General features: G+C 35.8%; 1 protein-coding gene across 1 annotated transcript in view; it reads left to right on the top strand.

Annotated features, from left to right (window-relative positions):
* The window catches only part of DENND1B (DENN/MADD domain containing 1B), a gene marked incomplete at its 5' end in the record, with an annotated part of 253,597 nt that overhangs the window by 55,686 nt on the left and 191,945 nt on the right, over positions 1–5,966 (top strand). The gene's annotated exons all lie outside the window — the stretch shown is intronic.

The following is a 5,966-nucleotide window of genomic DNA, read 5'->3' as shown; positions in this document are numbered from 1 at the left end:
ACCAGGTTGGAACCACATAATTTTTTTTAAAAACATTTAAAATTGGAATATTATGATTATTTCTGTTATTACTGCTGTGACTACTACTTCGACACATGAATAGCTATAATTATTTACCCTTAACCAACTATGAGGAAAGAAAGGGCATGTGTGCAGGTGGAAGGATCTTTTCAAGTTTCTTTGTAGATGGGTGATGATGAAGCCCTTATATTGAAAGTAATAAGGACTGGATGTTTATAGTTTCAATATATTTTTATACTCCTTTAATTTATCGATGGGATATATATTTGGAAACATTAAAGAATTTCGCCCTTAAAAATAATTTCACAGTACTAAATCTTTTTTGAATACACTCTTATTTTCTGCCTACTTAGAAATGTAACTGCTATAAATGTGATCGATTCAATCCTTGTCACAGTAATATCTGAATCATTTACATATAGAAGTTGAATTGTTAATATTTTGTTATTTTTAAACAATTTTATTGATAGCTTTACTTTCTTATAAAGATATGGCATGGGAGACTGCAGGATGAATTTATTTCTTTCATATTTTAAGTTATAGTCTTCTATAACTCCTTAAATATTTAGTATGACCAAATGATGAAGTATTTTTATGTAGTGTATGTAAATAGAAAAAAATTTTAAAGTTTATTACATTATAGATTTATCATTTTAAAATTGATGGTGCTTGGAATTTTTTAGTTGGGGCTGAATTGTTGCTCCATTTCCAAAATTTGTCAGTTCAGCAGGACATCAGTAAGCCCTCACATAGTGCAGTACAAAAAGCAATTAACGATGTAATGGTGATGAACATTCATAACCCCTAGAATTTCAGTTCACAGCAGTTCTTATGGTCTTTTTGAAGGTTAGAGCTGAGAGGAACTTTAGATTCCATTTTACCTACTATTTCACTTCATATCTAAAGAAACCAAGCTTTACAAATTTCAGTTCACAGCAGTTCTTATAGTCTTTTTGAAGGTTAGAGCTGAAAGGAACTTTAGATTCCATTTTACCTACTATTTCACTTCATATCTAAAGAAACCAAGCTTTACATGGTTATCTAGCCAAGGGTCTTGAAGAATGCTTTTGCTATATGCTTTTTTGGTGAATAACGAATACTGCACAAGACAGAAGTACTGTGTGTGTGTTTCTTACCCTTCTTTACCAGCTGTCCACTTCCTAACCAGCCTTTTCACTGGTTCTGAGACGGCCTCAGTAGTATTAATTTAAAAGGAGCTCTTTATTTAGTTCTTACCATATACTGGGCACTATACTAGGTGCTTTATTTACATAATTAATTTTATTTTCAAATCCTCCCAGGACTGCTGGAAAAAAGTATCATCCTCCACACTGAAGCTTAACTGAGAAGTTTACCTTAGGTCACACTGCTTTTAAGAGGCAGAACTAAGATTTGAAGGCATGTCTGTCTGATGCAAAAGCATGTGCTCTTCACCATTAAGCTGTGTTGTTCCTTCTGCTTAGAATGCTGTCCCCAACTCTCCTCACTTATTTTAACTCTTTCCCCCCAAAATTACCATAATAGTTTTTTTCTCAGTATCTTTATAATTTAAAAGCAGTACGTAATTTAATCCAAAGAAACCATATCAGTCCGTTACCCCTTTGGCTCTACCACGTGGAGTTGTTGGGCTGCCATAGGCACTGGTTTATTATATGCTTCTTGGAGTATGCTTTCCTTGACAGTAGAAGAGCCAGCAGGACAACCCGTACCATATTTCAGGAGTTGCGATTTTTTTTTTTTTAAATATAGTGGAGGGTTTTGTATGAAGGAAAAGTAGGAGATGAAACTGTAAAAGAAAATGAGGTTGGGTTTTGGGAACAGTTTGCCTTGCTGGAGAGCTGGTCCTTCAAGGCCTTGAGGAGAGTGCAATAGAGCAGTATTGCTGCATTAGGATGATTAATCTGAGGAAGCGTTTGCAACCTAAGAAAATACAAAGGTGTGAATGTTCGAATTTGAGAATTGCCACGTGGGTAAGAATAACCTTTCATATTGTAGGCAAAAACATTAAATTTTTTTTTTTTTTTTTTGGTGGCTGGTCAGAAAGGGGATCTGAACACTTGACCTTGGTGTTAACAACACTAAGCTCACTGGCCAGCCCCAAAGCATTAATTGGTAAATCAATTAAGTAAGCCCATCAAAACTGAGGAAGTAAGCCTGTCGAATCTAAGTGAACTTTATTTCTACAATTTTCATAGCCTCTTTTCAGAGTCAAATATTATCAAACAAGACAAAAATTACATTTTGTTTTATTGTGTTCTCATGTTCAAGATCAAACTGACACTTTAAGACAAGTCTCAGAGGTCTGCAAGGTCCAAACTATTCATCATCATCATCATCATCACTATCATATTTGTGCTATTGGTGTTCACATACAATGAATTCTTGATTGCTCTTATCAAATGAATCCATACCTCTTTTAAAAATTTGTTAGTTTTAATTTCCAATACCATAAATTTTAATAGTTATATAGACAGCTAGCTTTTCAGGGTCCTTAATAAATCCCAATGATATAAAAGAATCCAGAGGTTTAAAAAAGGTCAGGAAAAAAAAAACAAAAACCCCAAAACAGAAAATCCCAAGAATTGCTGTTTTAGGGCAAAATTATTCTTTTTCTTTGAAAAACAAAAGCATATACCTAGTTGTATTTTACTGACACTATTGCTCTTGCTGTAGTTTTAAACACTCATAATAATTAGTAATTATAATTTTAAACTAAGTAACTAACTTCTGTTCAACAGGGGAGAAAAAAAATCCATGGGGGTTGGATAACTGAGAACTTTCAGTAATACACAAGCATTTTAACAGACTCATGAATACTGGTAATATTTCCACAGCTTTCTACAGCTGTGTAAAAAAAATCCATGGGGGTTGGATAACTGAGAACTTTCAGTAATGCACAAGCATTTTAACAGACTCATGAATACTGGTAATATTTCCACAGCTTTCTACAGCTGTGTACATCTCTTTTACATCTTCATAAAATAGGAAAAATGAACACATTTGTTAAAGTGACTCAAAGACTATATAGCCTTTTTATAGCGTACAAAAATAAGCAAAAGTATATACACTTCAACTATGCTTAGTAATCAGTGTTTTAGTATTCCTTCTTAGAAATTATGCATTAATTAACTCAACTGCATATCAGTTCAACATTTTGGTTACTTAAAGATTTGAAAAATGTGTTTAAGTGGATATACTACAAAATATAATTACTGTTGAAATAAAGTTTACCAGAGCAATGATTAAATTAATTGAATAGGAATTTACATTTCACATCTGTTGGGAAAATAGAATAGTTTGGTCAGGGCCCATGGCTCGAGTCCAGCTGGGTGTGGTTCAGCATCCTTTGTAAGCAAATTGTGTGTGTGTGTGTGTGTAGTTAGGGTGCATGTGCGCCAATGTATCTTTTTAGTTTTGTTGCTATTCTTGTGTTCTTGAGTGAGAGAGAGAGAGAGGGAGAGAAAGAGAGAAAGAGTAGAGAGAGGCAGAGAGAGAGAGAGCGAGAGAGAGAGTTTGGTGAGGCAGGCGGGTGGGTATCAGCCTTAGGCGTCTGCCCTGCGCGGCCATGCTTTCTAGCCAATGGCTCCAAGGCCCTTTTGGCCAGTTCCCTAGCTCATAGACCTGTGTGAAGGGGTCTGGTGACCCAGCCTGGTGTGTGTGAGGTCCGGTGACTCAGCCTAGCATATGAAGGGTTTGTGACCCAGTCTGTGAGTGGGCATGAGGGGTCTGTGGGCTCCAGACCGAGCCCTAGCTCAACAATCGGCCCTGTCAGTGCAGGATTACCGGCAGGTAAAAGAGCCTGACAACTAGCGTGGTCGCCCAGCTTTACAACTGGCGTCCTGAACAGGATTAAGAGCACTACAGTTGGCACTGTGAGCAGGATTCCAGGCCTTAACACAGCCAGACAACTTGGCACAGTCAGCAGGACAGCAGCCTTAGCAATAGCCAGACAACATCATTAAAAATATTATGTCGTGTTAGCATATTTGTTCATTAATCTGTATAATTTGGGAAAACCAAGCAAAAGTAGAATAAAATGTATGCTCGTACTGTACTTAACGTTGCTAAATCGGAGCTGTTTTCCTTAAGCAAAAATTATAAAACTTGATGAATTTGCTGAAGATTTACCTTTATAATGTGAATTTAAATTATCAAAGAATTATTTTTAAAATCTTGCCCATTTTGAATGTTAGAATTTCAGTTTCCTTACTTACTTAGTTTCCTTCCTTACTTAGACCTTTTAGGAATATTCAATTTATGTACATTTCTCTTTATAAGCTGATCAGAACAGAGCTTCTTAAATTTATGAGACTTTATAATCTAGTTTATTGATAAACTCCAAACATAGAGAAACATTTCATTTAACACAGTAAGAGTAAAGGCCTTTCTGAATGGTAGACGTATAGTCTCGTAGACATCAACATTTTTGGTGATGTATTTAGGTACACAGCCCTCTATATCTGTGGGTTCTGCATCCATAGATTTAACAAACTGTGTATTGAAAATATTTGGGAAGAAGACCCAATAAAAAATAAAAATATAAAATAGATAAAACATACAGTTTAACAACTATTTACATTGTATTAGGTATTATAAGTAATCTAGAGATGATTTAAAGTATATGGAAGGATGTGTGTGGTTTATATAAAAATACTATGCCATTTTATATCAGGGTGTTGAGCATCTCTGAATTTTGATATCCACTGGGTTCCTGGAACCAATTCCCTGTGGATACTGAGGGACTACTGTACTGTATACTCGTATAGTGAACAGGTAATAATAGATGTGTAGGAAAGTTGAAAGATTTATTAAAAATAGTGCTATATTTTCAAGGTCTTTTTAGTTATGTTTTTGAGTGTTACTCTTTAATCAGAGATGAAACATTTTGCCAAATATTGAACAAATGAACTTAACCCAGGCAATTAGCACGTAACTTTAGCTGTCTTAAGAACTTAAAATTATTCATTGAGTGCTTTTTTTGCAAGGTGATTGTCTGGCATGATAAGGCTTTGAAGAAGGCTCGTGGTTCTTGCTTTCCTGGAGTCTGTTAGGGGAAGGAAGAGTGGACTGGAAATCATAAGTGAACTATATTCTGGCTCTGCTTCTGACTTGAGTGCATGACTGAGATTCATGTGGAGATGCTGGTGGCTGGGAGGAGTGGATGGAAGGTGATCTTTAAACTTTATTCCATGATCACTGAGTTTTTTCCTTAAATTGGTCTTCCTCAGGGTGAGAGTGGAGGACTCCCCCATATATAGTTAGGGTAACTGAGTGTGACACCCTATTGCATTGGAAAGACAGAATGATGAAATTATTTCATGATTTGAAATTGAGGCAGAGTGATAACTGAAGACTTCGTAATGTTCCTTCTTGTATTTAATTAAAGACCTATTTTTTTTGGATAATGTTGATTTGAGTTTGGATTCTAACCCTTTCAGTTATATGCTTTTTGCCATCAGAAATATGCCACGCTGGGCTGGCCAGATAGCTCAGATGGTTAGAGCATAGTGCTGCTAACTCCAAGGTCCAGGGTTCATTCCCTGTACCGGCTAACCACAATAAATAAATAATTAAAAAAAAGAAATATGCTATGCCGTGAATGACACAATAGTTCACAGGATTCACTGCAGGAGGAAAGGTCTGTACGAAGCACTGGGGTAAGCCTTCAGCGAACGAGAGGGCATGGTCAAATTTCCTTCACACCCTGTCCCTTCTCAAGCCTTATTTCTTTTTTTGGGGGGTGGCATTTCTGTTTTTAACTTCTCTTTTCCATTCTGTTTCTTCTTTTGTGTGGTCAAGTTCTACTTATTCTTAAACTTCAGTTTGAAAATTAATCCTTTTTCGAAGATTTTCCTTATCCTCCAAGGCAGCCTGTCTGTGCTTCCATAGCCTCTTATATGTACCTCTACACTCTTCAGTTATATTTCCTTTTTTTTAAAAAAAAA

Source organism: Galeopterus variegatus, unplaced genomic scaffold (genome assembly GCF_000696425.1).
Source record: "Galeopterus variegatus unplaced genomic scaffold, G_variegatus-3.0.2 Scaffold1923, whole genome shotgun sequence".
NCBI classification, from domain to species: domain Eukaryota; kingdom Metazoa; phylum Chordata; class Mammalia; order Dermoptera; family Cynocephalidae; genus Galeopterus; species Galeopterus variegatus.
Note: the sequence above shows the minus strand (reverse complement) of the source record. Positions and strands in the feature narration are given on the sequence as shown.